This window comes from Pteropus medius, unplaced genomic scaffold (assembly GCF_902729225.1).
Source record: "Pteropus medius unplaced genomic scaffold, Ma_sr-lr_union100, whole genome shotgun sequence".
NCBI lineage: Eukaryota > Metazoa > Chordata > Mammalia > Chiroptera > Pteropodidae > Pteropus > Pteropus medius.
Window position 1 is genome coordinate 1746183 of NW_024349801.1, and position 15067 is coordinate 1761249.

The 15067-nt window shown below is 43.4% G+C and overlaps 1 protein-coding gene and 1 pseudogene across 8 annotated transcripts in view; one reads left to right on the forward strand and one right to left on the reverse strand.

Annotated features, from left to right (window-relative positions):
* ANKRD11 (ankyrin repeat domain 11) overlaps positions 1-15067 on the forward strand; it is a 193781-nt gene that overhangs the window by 103760 nt on the left and 74954 nt on the right. The window lies entirely within an intron of this gene.
* On the reverse strand, positions 12965-14754 carry LOC120622879 (elongation factor 1-alpha 1-like; annotated as a pseudogene).

Below are 15067 nucleotides of genomic sequence, written 5' to 3' on the forward strand. Positions count from 1 at the left end.
GCTGCAGGTGTGGCTCTGGTGGGTCTGCATTGGCTTGGTCATCTTGGAGCACTCTTTGAGGTTGGGGTGCACTGCCCTATCTCTCCCTTGCCATCAGAGAGAAACTCTGCTGGCGTAGATGGCATTGGACTTGTGCACTGACTTCCAGGGTATCCCTGTGCTTTGCAATCAGTCGTTCCACCTGTGGGGCTTATATGGGCACCCTGTGTCCCACATCTGTTAGGGGTGGGATCAGCTGGATTCAGAGTACACCAAACTATAAAAGTTGGTAACTGGCAGTGTTAGTCTGTTTCTTGGGAATAGCTCAGTTTGGTGTCATGTTCAACCTGCCCTTTTCGTGACGTGCACCTTTCTTAAGTGAGTATTTTTAAAAGAGTTTTGGGTGGAAATGAAGGTCAGTCTGTGTTCTTCCTGGTACATCACAAAAGCACACAGGCACTATGCTGTGTTCTTCTGCGGCAGTTTTTAAATTCTCAATAAGTCTAAATTCTCAATAAGTCTAATGAGATAAGGCAGCATATAACATTATCACCAACCACATTTTTCTCAAATAAGGAAGCTGAAGCGAGGAGCTGAGTCATGCAGTCACAGGGCCATGGGGACAGTCGGCAGAGAGAGTTCTCACCTGATCCTTCTGTATTTGTGCAGAGCTGCGGGGTAAACAGGGTGGGCCTGGGGGCTTTAGGGGATATTGCTGCTACACTTGGCGGTGCCTTTAACCAAAATCATGGAAACCTTACTTGAAATGATTGTCTCCTTGGTTAAACCTCAGTGCTGCATTTAGGTTCTGCAGTGGGAGAAAGTGAGGTCAGATGAGCGCAGTTTGACAGGGCCCCTGCTGCCACACTCAGCTGGGGAACCTCTGGGCTTCTGCTGGTCATTTTCATCAGTCGTAGGAGTCCTAGGGGAAGTGAGAATTGTGTTCAAGGTGGAAACTGCCTCCTTGTCTTCTCTGCACCTGGTTGGAAGAATTTGTTCCAAGGCTCCTGGGTGTCAGATTGCAGGAGCCTTTTGCCATTTTGACTCACATGGCAGGTGGAAGGTTTCAGGGGTCACTGATTCAGAATCCACACGGGGCTGAGGGTGTTTCTTGGGCTCCAGGGTGGTGACAAGGGTGTCCTTGGAGAGGTGTTGGCCAGGCCATGCAGGACTCCACATCATTCCCTGGGCTGGGGTGCCCCACGGGATATTTGCAGACCTGATTCAGACTGCCAGATGAGACTTCTGGCCTGCATGGTGGCTCACAGCCTCTTCCAGAAACTTCTTGATATATGCCCAGGTAGCCCTTTCTCAGGACTGCTGTCAAGACACATACTGGCCACCCTGGAATGTAGGGTCTTCTCAGCCTGAGCTGAGGTCTGGGAAGAAAGACCCATTCCTACTCTAGTATGCACAAGAATTCTCTCATAGGAAGAGAAGCTGGTTTTCCTAATTCTAGTGCTTTGACCAAGCCATTTTCACCATGCCTGATAGAAATGGCTCTTCTCTTTCCCTGCTGTTTCTGGGACTTGAAATAGATTCCTCATCGTCATGCAAGCATGGCCTCTACCTGGGCTGTGCCTAGGGGACAGTCCCCCAGCCTCTCAGAGCTTCAGCCCTCAGCTGGGTTGGGGGTTTGAAATGGGCTGGCACATCTGGTTTGTGTTTGTTGGTTTTCTTGAGATTGTTGTAGATTCAAATGTAAGAAATAATGTAGAGATAGCCTTGTACACTTGACTAGTTTCTCTCTAATGGTAACATCTTGAAAAAGTGTGATCAGTATCACAACCAGGATAGAATATCAACACTGATAAAATCCTCTGATCTTACATTGCTCAGGTTTGCTCTCAGTTGTGTGTGTTTATTTTGTGCAGTTTTATCACATTTAGCTTCCTGTATTCAGCACCAGTCAAGAGGCTGGAACCGTACCCTCACCACAAGGATCGCCCCTGTTGTGTTTTATAACCCTCAACCACTAACCTGCTTTCTATCTCTTGATTTGTCTATTCTGGAAGTGGATTCACATGCTCTGGGGCATCGTGCTTTTGAGGTTCATCCATGTTGTAGTGTGTGTTTGCACTTCATTCCTTTTTATGGCTGAATAATATTTAATTGTGTGGATGGAACACATTTTGTTTCTCTGTCATCAGTTGGTGGTCATCTGAATTGTTTCACACTCTTTGGTGATTATGAGTAGTATGGCTGTGAACGTTTGCACACAAGTTTTTCTGTGGATGTATGTCTTTGTTTTTCTCAAGCATTCAGCCAGGAGTGGAATTGCTGCACTGCTTTTTGTTTTGATTCAAGCCTTTGGAGACCAGAGAATGTTGTGTTCTCTTTTGAAAGAACCTTTTGAGGTTGGGGTGCTTGTGGCTTTGATCTTGTGTTTGTGCCTATTCTAGAGTAGGTTGCTAGGGTTGAACTGGATAGTGATTAGTCCATGCAGTGGGTGGCTCCAGGCTCACAGGAGGAAGAATGGGGGTGTTCCTCTCTAATCTGGGGCACACATCCTGATTGAAATCCTAAGTGCACAACTGTCTGCTTACCTCAAGAAAACAAGAGGGCCTTCTATTATTGTCCTGACACCTCCTTGTTCTGTAGTCTTTTATTGTCCTTTATTTTTCTTTAGGGAAAGAAATTAAGGTGGGAGCAAGAGAAAGCGTTGCACAGAAAAGCCTTGAAAATGTGTTTGGACAAAGTACATTGGAAGCTGGTTTGATTTAGGACTTATTGTTCAAATGCTGAGCAATGTGGGCATTGTGAGTAAAACTAGAAACCAGGTAAATGCAGCCTCTTCAAATGAATAGTTTGCTGTAAGTACAGTTTCTTATAGAACAGATATTTAAATTTGATGCTTCCTGTTAGATCTTGAAGAGGTGCAGTAACAATGAATAGCATGAGGACTAAAACACATACGCTAAATTATTTAATAAAACGAAAAGAGGGAATTTAAAAGGGCTGTCTTGCTTTGAATTACTGTTGTACTGTCATTTCCCCCAGATATAATTGGTTTTAATCCAAAATAGTGAATAGTGATGAACGATGTATATATAGGAGATATTTCTAAGCATGAACCCTTTTCTCAAGCGAACACTTTTCTCCAGGTCTCTTGGAGTTGCTTTAGGGGCCTCCTCAGTGGAGAGAGTTTTGTCGTGTGGAGGATTTCTGGAGGCCTCTAGAAGCAGGCAGACTTTTCAGGCTGGGAAGGGCACCTGCAAGGAAGGGGCCAAGTCAGAGGAACAGGGCTGAAGAGAGCCTGAGAGGGCTCCACGAATTACCATGGGGCAGCTGCACATTCATAGGTATTGTTTGAAAGCTGAAGCCACACTGGTTTCCTGGGGTTGCTTTGCCCACTAGTCTCAGATTTGGCCCCTGTGGAAGTGAGCAGCTTATTCTTTAGAATAGTGGGCCCCAGGTGCTATTGCCCACCAGTACACCAGTTCCAGTACCACTTCACTCCAGGTGTTTGGACACTCAGAGTTGTGTTAGGTGTGGAGACACACAGGTCTGTGTGATTTCACTGTCCCTGCACAAAGTGAGGGGTCTGCACCTTCTGAGGCGGCAGTGGGGAGGCAGTGGGTGTCCGATGAGTCTCTCTGGGTGGAGGGGATCGAGAGAGACAAAGCCACAGCGAGGAATTTGGGCTGCGTGCTGGTTTGTCCATAGGCCAGGGGCTGGCAAACCATGGCCTGAATTTGTATGATCAGATTGCTAGGGTGGTTTTCATGTTTTTAAAGAGTTGTTCACATCAGTGAAGCCTGCAAAGGGCCAAATAGTTTGCTTTCTGGCCCTTTCCAGGGAGTTAGCCTTTTGGAACCAGGCTTGGTGAGCTCCACTGAGCCATGCTCCAATGAGTGGCTTTGTTAAATCAAAGTCCTAGGTTCTGTCCTATTAAGTGCCACATCTCTTACTAGAGTCTATTTCAGCACCCACTGAAAAACACAGAAAAGGAGTTAGGGAAGGGTACAGTCTTAAACAAGAGTCTGCTGTTTGTAGGCAAGTCGAAGTCTGTTTGTCATGAAGATAGGTTTCTCTTGAGAACTCCCCTCAGCCCCATCCTTGCATGTTTTTGTGAACACAAGCAGGAGTTGTGAGCAGCCTGTGTAGTCAGCTCACTGCTCTTCCCTTTCTCCAGTGAGCACACCTGTTTCTCTGCTGTTAAAGCAAGCATGACATAAGAGCTTGGAATGTTTTTTGAAAGCAAATTTCAGGAAGTCCTGTGGCTAATTCTGTATTGTAGTGTCTCTTTAGTGCAGTGGAGATCCCCTGCCTTGCCCAAGGGGCCTAGTAGATCCCCCCTACCCTATCCCACCTTCGAGGGTGCTCTGCAGCACATTCCCTGGGACTATGTGCAGATGCTCAGATATTCTCAATCTTCTGAACTGAAAGGTAGTTGTGGATTTTGTGTTTTGCACTTTTCCCCCAAATAATTCAGATTTAGGCTCTCTAACATTGGTACTCTGAACAGATCTTTCATAAATCTACTGAATTATGTTGAAAATATTAAGCAAGTGACATTGGAGAAATATACATATAATTTGTTACATGTGTACATATTATATGTAATATATATAGCACATACTTGTGTGTAATTAATCATTAGGATCCAAGAGTTTAGAATACGTGATGAGATTCGTTGGGGTTCACAAGTATGTATTGTTATCATGTGGAATGTGAGGTTTCTGAAGTTCCATTTACCAGCTTTTCTCCAAAAACCAGTTGTCTACTTTGGAACTTCCTCTCCCACCAGGTCTTTAAGATTTCAACTCTCCAACCAGCAAACAAAACTGTTATGTCCGATAGGGCTTTCAAATAATTAAATTAACAACCACTTAGAAATGACTCCAATATCTGTACGAGGAGGGGGTAAGTGGAAAGGAGATTCTTTTGAGACCATTTTATAAAATTTTCATTATTTTGGCTTCAAGACTTGTTATTTGTTAAAGGTTTCACAGCATCCTTCAGAAAGTTTGGGAAAGATCTTGGAATGTGATTTCCATGCTAAAATTTGAGAATTAATGTAGTGTTGTTCACTTTGATTCATAGTAAAGGATTTCACAGGTATTCAGCATATGGTCATACTTTACCTCGGGCCATCTCCATGCCAAGCATTTTGAGTATAATAAGCACTATGATAAAGGTGATGGGTGGTGCTGATACAGGCTTTCACTTAAAGGAGCCATGTTAGGATTGTGTCATTTGGAGTGCTGTTTCAATCTTACAAGGAAACACGAGAACGCTTTAGGGCAGAATGGGGAGGGGGGAGAAAAATAATTCAGAGTTAAATGTGTGTTTGTTAGCACCTTATATACTTCCTCCATACCTCCATATTTCAAATTAGGTCTTAACCTGAATAAGATGTGTTATCAGTAGCTTATTGCTGTGTAACAAAACCACCCCAAAATTTAATGTCTTAAAAACAACAGTGATTTATCATTTCCCGTAATTTTTATTTTGCCTGTGTGATTTTCCTGCTGGTCACACCTGGAGTCATTCATGAGGTGACAGTAAGTTGGTGGATTGGTTAGGTTTCTCATTTCCTTGTCTGGCCCAGGCTTCCCTGTGTGAGTGCAGGAGTATTCTAGGGGAGCCTCTGGGGCCCAGACGCTGGGGAAGGAGGCTCCCTCTTCATTAGAGGAGCTGGATTGCATCAGAGTTTAATGGAACACGAAGAAAATTTGGGTTGATTTCCCTAAATTCTGACACAGAATTGTGAATTACCTAAGTTTTTTCCTTTAGAAATTTCAAAACTTTGTAAGACTAAATCTTAATCATTGCCTAGCATATGTTTTTAAATATAATAGTCCCCTCTTATCTACGGGGGATATGTTTCAGGACCCCCAGTGGAACTGCGGATAGTACTAAACACTTTATATACTGTTTTCTTTTATACATACATACCTATGATAAAGCTTAATGTATAAATTAGGCACAGTAATAGACCGACAACAATAAAATAGAATAATTGCAACATTGTACTGTAATAAAAGTTATATGATATAGTCTTTCTCAAAATATCTTATTGTACTCTATTAACCCTTCTGATAACCAGCATGGCTACCATAGCATATACAGTGTAGATATGCTGGTCAAAGGGATGATTCACATCCCAGGCGGGACTGAGTGAGAAGACATGAGATTTCATCATGCTACTCGGAATGATGCGCAATTTAAAAGTTATGAATTGTTTATTTCTGGAATTTTCCATGTAATATTTTCAGACCTCAGTTGATCACGGGTAACTGAAACCGTGGGAAGTGAAACTGTGGGTAGGGGGAATGCTACAAATATTATAGATATGTTTTCCCAACTTGGATTTGGGTTACATTTATCAGGTGTTATGTTTCATTCAGGCTTCAGTATTGTCCACTTCATTTGTAACTACATTTTGAATTTTGTTCTAAATAGATAAGTGGACAGTGCCCTCAGTTCTGCTGGGGCTGAGACTTCTTGTGATTAGGCATTTCCCAGCTGATGCTGTATTTCAGATTTTAACTATAACCAAAGATACTTGTTGATGTTTTTGAAGTGTACTATAGAGCATTAACAAGCTGAATCAAATCCTTTGTTTCTGAGTTGAATTATGATGAAGATGGTCACTGGGCCCGAATGAGCCAGCTCACTGCTTCGGGGTTTTGCTGACACTCAGAGAAGGGCAGTTGGTAATTCTCCAGAATTTTGTCGGAAGCCCTCACTGTAACAACTGAGCCCAGGGCAAAGAGGCCCAAGTCATGAATATGCCTATGCCTGCCTCCCTGGTTGGGCCTCCTGGAAGTGGAGGAACAAAGATTCTGTGGGATTTCCTGAGAGGGCAGAGATAGGATAACTGAGAAGGCTTTCCACCTGTGTGGAGCAGGTTTCATACTTTGATGAAGAATGATGAGACCCAAGGGAGGCAGCCAGGATCAGGAATTAAGGGGTCTTCATGGGGAAGTAGGAGTGCTGCAGCAGTATAGGCATGATCGAGGCTTGGAATAATCTACTCTGTGTCATGGAGATGGAAAGGGGGTCTCTTTTTGGGTGTTACTGGGATAGGAACCCGTGACTCCAAGAGCCCATGCTGAATGGTTGGACTGCAGCTGGAGTCCAGATGCGAAGCAGCCTAGTTAGTGCGGAGGCTGGAATACGTTGCCTATAGCTGGAGACTTCATGGTGAGGCCCAGTAGGATATTTTACTACTTAGATCTGTCTTGTGGGCACTCAGAGGAGTACTGAGTGGATCTAAATCTTTTCCTCTCCTTTTTGTAGCCCACAGCACACACATGCACACGCACAGGAAAAGGGAGTCCCTTTGTATGATAGATGAAGCAGCTGTTCCTAGAATTGCTGTCATCCCTGACATGAATGCCATGCTGCCCTTGTATTTGGAAGGGACGTTAATTCTTGAAAGCACCAACATTGGCTAATACAGGTAACAGAAATAGGTCGGTGGGCCTTTAATCTTTTAAATATTTTAAGATTTAAGGTATATAATTATTTAGTATTTCACCACAGATAACTTAAAAATCATTAATCATAGATGTATTTATCAACTGATTAAAATATATCAACTGATTAATTTCGGTATCTTTGACACTTTTCTTAGGATTTTTGTAGCTTTCACAAGAATATGGTGAATGCTGTTCTATCTTTTCTGCATCACTTACAATCCAGAATAGATTAAAATGGAAACATATCATTGGATATGAAAATGGGTGAAGGTGCCTTTCGTGAAATTACATTCCACCTTCAGGTTCAGTGTGGAGAGGCGGAGAGGCAGACAACAGCTTTTGTGGGTGTAGAAGAAGCTAAAATGAGAAGTTTTAATAAGCCATTAGTAACAGTTCTGGCTGGCAGCCAAGGGTCAGAGTGGGATTAGCCAGAACAGTCAAGATTGCTGGACCAAAGTGAGGAGGCAGGAGCAGCCTGAGCAACCTGAGGCTCCTGGAGTTACTATTGTTTCCTTGTTTGTTGTATGTGATCCCTCTGTAGTATTTTGGAAAAATGGTTGATAAGACACAACAAAACATAGTTAATGACATCTATATTTTTATCGAACTATGTGTCCTCTTCTTTTTTACTAGAAGTTAAAATGGTAATGAGAAATGTTCTAGAATCTTAGGCAAAAAACCAAAAAGCAAACAATATGTTAAAATTAAAACTTTGAGCATGTGGAATTTACTACCATGAGGAAGATGATGTCCAGTGACAGCCATGTCGTCTAATCTCTGCCACAAGTGCCCTGTTTCAGGGCACAGTGTCTGAATCATCATTGAAATTGGCTGCAGGCGGCACCCTGGGTCAGAATAGTTGAAATCCTGGTGATGTGTAAAGGAAAATATTTTGTTGTTAGGCTGTTTGGTTCTCTGTTGTCTAAGGACTTCCTTTCTTTTTCACCTTCAGCTCTAGAGCATGACCTCCGGAGACGGCTTTTCGGGATGTACGGCTTTTCAGGATATACAAGGAATGAGTGCACAGCATTTAGAAAGCCACCCTCAGAGACACCTAGCCCAGGGCCTCTGGAAGGAAGCCTCTAGAATCTGCTGGCTTTTCAGAGAGTGAAGTTTAGAGAATATATTTGTAGATTTCCTGTTGGTCAGATAGCAAAATCTACTAAAGTTCAAGTGTTTTGGTTTTGGGTGTATGCTTTATTTTTCTGAACACTCATTTTAGTTTAAACAGAAGCTCCGAGTAAGGCCGAGGACCTTGAAAGGAAGATCTTAAAGGCATCGTTTCCAGATGTGTGATGAACCCAGGGTGTTAATTCAGTACCAGTAACAAAGGCATTTGTCTGCATTGCTCTTTGCCATGTTGCTAAGCTAGCTGCCTACATATACAAATGTAGAAACTTGTACAGATGATGTAAAAATCCTGCTGGGGACGTGCAATTGCAATGTGGGTGATATAGAGAAAGAGCTCGCCCAACTGCTCTGAGGCCTTAGTCGAGGCCTTTCCCAGTGTCTGCTCTGTATGTAGGGGCGTTTGTAAGACCACTTGGGGTGTGCATGCAACAGCCTTGGTCATTTAATAGAACTTTGACCTGTGCAATTTTAAGTGAGAAGTTGTATCTAGGGCCTCAGTTTCTGCATCGTTAAAACCAGTGAAGGAGTCGAACTTCCTGGGACCCAAAGCTGTAGATGTGGACATTCCTGGTGGTGTTTGGGGAGGAGCACACAGTTCCTGGATGGTGTGGCCTGGAAGAGCTGGGAGAGGCCCCGTAATTATGAGAAGTGGTTGTAGTTTCATAAAAGGAAAAAGACCTGTTCACGGGACTGTTTTTAAAGATTTCAGGAATTGCATGTAGTAATTGCACCTCATTTGTGTTTTAAAGAACTTACTATTTTTCACTACTTTTACCCTAGTGTTCAGTAAATAAAAAATAAAGAAAAGAAAGAAATGGAGCAGCCAGTGTTCCAGCCCCTTCTTTGTGTTTCTGAGGCGACCAAGAGAGGTGTACTGGTGTCCACCTACAGGGACAGAAGGCGGCCCTGCTGGGGGAAGGCAGGGCATTCCTGGCAGCCTCCCCAGGGCCCCTCCCCTTGAATTCTGCTGGGCCCCAGCTTGTACTTGTTCTGCCCGCTCACCTAATGCTCACCTGCTGCCTCTCATATCTTACACTGACAAAGATCCCCTGCATGACCACCACAGAGAGAAACAGCTCTGCTACTTAGAGTTGGCCTTGGGCACGTCTCAGAGATCAGTCCAGAAGGAGCTGACCGCAGTGGCCAGGGCATTGATACTCTGCAATCCTGAGTGCCAGCAAGGACTCCCTTGGTTATAATATAGCTCCTTCCCAGCTTTTTGCAGGAGTCACCTTGGTGAGGACCTGGGGCCACAGTGCCCTCTGTGAGTACAAGAAGGCCTCACTTGGTGTGTCTACTCCTGCTGACCAGACTGAGAGGAGGCCAGGTCAGGAAAGGGCCATCCTGTGGAGGTAAGGATGAGGAAGACAGAAGGGAGGAGGCCAGCTGGGACGAGCTGTGCAGGCCAGTGATTTATAAATGGCCTATGGTCATCCCATCTACCCTGTGTTTATGAATTTGACTTCTTTAAGTACCTCATGTGAGTAGAATCATATAGTATTTATCTTTTAATGTCTGGCTTATTTCACTCAGCATAGTATGTCCTCAGAGTTCATCCATATTATAACAAGTGTCAGAATTTCCTTCCTTTTAAAGGCTAAATAATAAATATTTCATCGTATGAATCGGCCACATTTTCTTTATCCATTCATTTGTTGATAAGACACTGAGTTGCTTCCATGTCTTGACTATTGTGAATAAAACTGTTATGAACATGGAGTACAAGTATATTTTTGAGACTACTTTCATTTCTTTGGGGTATACATTCAGAAGTGGAATTGCTGGATCAAATAGTAATTCTGTGTTTAGTTTTCTGAGGAACTGCCATACTGTTTTCCACAATGACTATACCATTTTACATTCTACTAGCTATGCAGGAGGGTCCCTGAACAAGGCTACTGGCAGGCTTCCTGCAACCGGTCAGAACACTTGGTCAGCATAGTCTCTCTTGTCTTCCTTTGCAGCAGACCTCATAGAGTATTGGGTATATTTAAGGAAAGTTCATTCATGCCACCGACCCTTGCCTCTTGGGGATACACACAGAGGCCTGGCAGAGCCCACCTCTCCCAGTACCTTTTCTTCCACTGTCTGTTCCTGTTGTTCCTCTTGCATACTAATTCTTGTCCCCACTTCAGCCCTTTGATTATTTTGTGGTAAATTTTTAGAATAAAAGATGCCAAACTGGATATTGAACTATTAGCTTTTGTCCTAACGCGATAGCCTACCAATCTCTCAGGGTGATGGGAGCCGCCCAGGGCTGACCCTACCCAGTACAGGACTCCTGGCTATGGAGATGATGGCTGTAGGGCCTGAGAGAAGCTCTGCTCATTCTGGGAGGTAATACACTAGCTTCTGTTGCCGTTTATTACATGCCCCATCTTTTAGGGGTAAGGGGTGTTCCCAAAATTGTACTATACCTTCTTTAACAGAGCTGCCATTTGAACCAGCAGTGTCTCTTTAGTGTATCCTTGCTCCTGTCCTCGTTCTGCTCCTTCCTGCTCCTGAGCCTATTTCCTGTTCTAAGCAAGGTCAGCTCATATCCATTGTCCTCCCTCCAGTCAATGATAGGCCTAGAGAGGCCTCTCTTGGAGGGATCTGTGTTCATCTCTGGAACTTTCCACTTTAGTTTCTTGATAAAAAATGTCTCATTTGGACTTGTTGAAAATCAGCAATGAATAATTTTTAAAAACCCACAACAGATTGTACATTGTTAGTAATCTATAAATGGTATGTCTTTTAAAAGATAAGGATTAGAAATTCAAGAATAAAAAAGGTACTGTGCTTCATTAGTGAAGAGCAGCAGTTCATGGTAAGGTTTTCAGAATGCTTTTACAATCTATTTATTTGCCGTCTGCAGTATAATCTGAGGCAGCCTTGAATTATTAAAAGCTCATCACATATGCTTACATTCATTCCGTCACTCCACTGGTTGGAAGCCATCTCACTTTGGGTCTGGCTCTTGGCCAGGACCATCTAATGCATTCTTTTTTTTTCTTCTGTGGGCCAGCCCTCCTGCTCTGGATCAGCACTTGCCAATGACACTAGCTCTTGAGTTTGGAGGATTTAGGCGGGAATTAAAGGCAGAGGCCCTCAATTTTTATCTAAGTTCCATTTCTTCTGATCTTGGAAAGTCACTTAACATTTCTGAGCCCTGGTCTCCCTAACTACTGGCTGAAAATAATCATGTTTCTTCTCCTCTTATTTCACGGGGTTATTTAATGGCTCCATGTCCTATTAAGTGGAACACAAGCGGTCACTGTAAATAGATGATTATGTGCCACAGTCGTTAAAAAGAAAAAAAGAAACTACCCACCCCTCAGTGTATGTCTGCTTATTCTAAGACGAAGGAAAAATAAGCATCTTGCTTCTTATTTTGTACGTTAATGGAACAAAGACTTTGTTTTTAAATAACCTTGTTTTAATACTGGTGGTGCTGTGTTTTGAAGATCTGGTTCTTTGCTTATGCTGATGTTCATTGCCATAGCTAGTAAAGATAATTTTCAGAAGCAGAGCATGTACCTTATATTGAGGTGATGTTCATTGCAGGTGAGTTTTGAAATCTTACTGACTTCTCATCAACCTTGATTAGATCTCTCAGGCAAAACAGTCCAGCTGATGAAAAATTTATCTCAGAAGTGGTAATGTCAGCTCTTCCTTTTTGTGGTTGCTGTTGCCGTGGTTGCTCATGGTGTTTGGTCCTTGCAGGAACTCCTGTAGTCGTTTGCCCATTTTCTGAGAGTCACCAGCAAGGCCTGCTTTGGCTGGGAGTAAGCAGGGAGTGAGCTTATTGTAAAATGATAATGGATGGGTCCATGGCCTTTGCTCCTCCTCCGGACCTGCCACTGGCCTGGAGAACTCTACATACAGCCAGTGTCTTTCTATTTGGGAGGAGTTGGCAATACTTAGATTTTTTTTCCTGGTGTTTTAGATGAAAACAAATCATGTCGTTTCAGCATTTTCTTGCATTCTAGTGAGTATTGAGTCAAGCTGTGAACCCCCTCTTGGGGCTTTGAAGGTCTGTTCACCTGTTCCCTTCCTGCCTTTGTGCCTTTTCTTTCCTAAAAGGACTAGGAGAGTGGAGCTTGCCACATCATTCCCAGCCTTTTTATTGGAAGCACACTTCGATAATAGAATACCCACAGATGAATCAGATCTGATTCCTGCAGCTTTGTAAGTGGTCCCTGTCTCTGAGGAGCAGCAGACTGCCTGAGCACACCTTGCTCTCCATCCAACATTGTGAGGTTCCTGGCATTTCACCTGGCCATGGGGTTGCTGGTGCAGGAGGCTGGCTGGCTTTATTTACATGGTTAGTGCTGCTCAGTGAGACTCCACTTGCTGAAATATTGATTGTCTTAAGCATTTTATATTTGGAGACTTGTCTAATATTCATGAAGTCAATTCTTAGAGTTCCCCCCTTTTTTTTCCTCATTAAACTTTGTTTTAATGGGGTCTCAAAATGCTGTGACAGATTTTTGGTCAAGTTGTTTCCATGAAAAAGTACTGATTTTAAAAACTAATAACTTAAAAACTGCCACACACAAAAAAACCCCCAAATGGTCCACAAAACATTCTCCTTTCTTTCTGAAGGTTTTACGATGCATTGTGATCATTAACCAGTCTTTTACTATTAAACTTAAATGGCCAATTGAGACAAATAGTTCTGAGACCGTTCATCCACCACTGATTAAGACTGGGATAGCAGGTATTGGGGATAATACTCATTTAGCCTTCTGAGCTTTCTGGGCAGACTTGGTGACCTTGCCAGCTCCAGCTGCCTTCTTGTCCACTGCTTTGATGACACCCACAGCAACTGTCTGTCTCATGTCACGAACAGTAAAAACGGCCCAGAGGAGAATAGTCAGAGAAGCTCTCAACACACATGGGCTTGCCAGGAACCATATCAACAATGGCAGCATCACCAGATTTCAAAAACTGTGGGCCATCTTCTAGCTTTTTTCCCAGAATGATGATCAGTCTTCTTCAGCTCAGTAAACTTGCAAGCTATGTAAGCTGTGTGACAATCCAGCACAGGTGCATATCTGGCACTGATTTGGCCTGGGTGGTTCAGGATAATCACCTGAGCGGTGAAGCCAGCTGCTTCCATTAGTGGATCATTTTTGCTGTCACCAGCCACATTGCCATGACGAACGTCTTTGACAGATACATTCTTGACATTGAAACCCACATTGTCCCCAGGAAGAGCTTCACTCAAAACTTCGTGGTGCATTTCAACAGACTTTATTTACTTCATTTATTACATTGACTGGAGCAAAGGTGACCACCATGCCGGGTTTGAGAACACCAGTCTCCACTCAGCCCACAGGGACAGTACCAATACCACCAGTTTCGTAGACATCCTGGAGTGGCAGACGCAAAGGCTTGTCAGTTGGATAAGTTGGCAGGATACAATCCAGAGCTTCAAGCAGCGTGGTTCCTCTTGCACTGCCATCTTTATGGGTGACTTTCCATCCCTTGAACCAAGGCATAGTAGCACTTGGCTCCAGCATGTTGTCACCATTCCATCCAGAAATTGGCACAAATGCTACTGTGTCAGGGTTGTAGCCAGTTTTCTTAATGGAGGTGCTGACTTCCTTAACGATTTCCTCATATCTCTTCTGGCTGTAAGACGGCTCAATGAAATCCATCTTGTTAACACCAACAATTAGTTGTTTCATACCCAGTGTGTAAGCCAGAAGGGCATGCTCATGGGTCTGCCCGTTCTTGGAGATACCTGCTTCAGATTCACCAACACCAGCAGCAACAGTCAAGACAGCACAGTCAGCCTGTGATGTGCCTGTAATCATGTTTTTGATAAAGTCTCTGTGTCCTGGGGCATCACTGATGGTCACATAATTGCTGGTCTCGAATTTCTACAGAGAGCTATCAATGGTGATACCACGCTCACGTTCAGCTTTTAATTTATTCAAGACCCAGACATACTTGAAGGAGCCCTTCCCCATCTCAGCAGCCTCCTTCTCAAATTTTTCAGTGGTTCTTTTTTCAGTCCTACCACATTTGTAAATCAGATGACCAGTTGTGGTAGACTTGCCAGAATCTACGTGTCCAATGACAGCGATGTTGATGTGAGTCTTTTTCTTTCCCATTTAGGCTTAAATATAGCACTGATTTTCACAACACCTGTGTTCTGGCGGCAAACCTGTTGCGAAAAAGCAGAGTTTCCTTTTTCAAAAAATTCAGAGTGAGGGAGAAGGAGGCTTTTCAAATTCTAGTGAGATATTTGCTTCAACAAGAATTTTTTTTTTTTTTTTGCTGAATGCAGAATTTGTTTATCACTTGTAAAATTAATTTGTGAAGGTGCATGCCTCAGAGGATTTGAATGAGTAAAGACATGTTTTTCAGTCACCATACAGTATATTATTTAAAAGCAGTAAATGACATAGCTGGTAGACCCTGAGAATGGGGGCAGGGATGAAGCTGTCTGGATTTGCCTCCCTGGTGGGGATAGTATGTCCAGTGGGTAGGACTCCTGCCAGTCATTGTAGACGTAGGGCACACAGCCTGCGGAG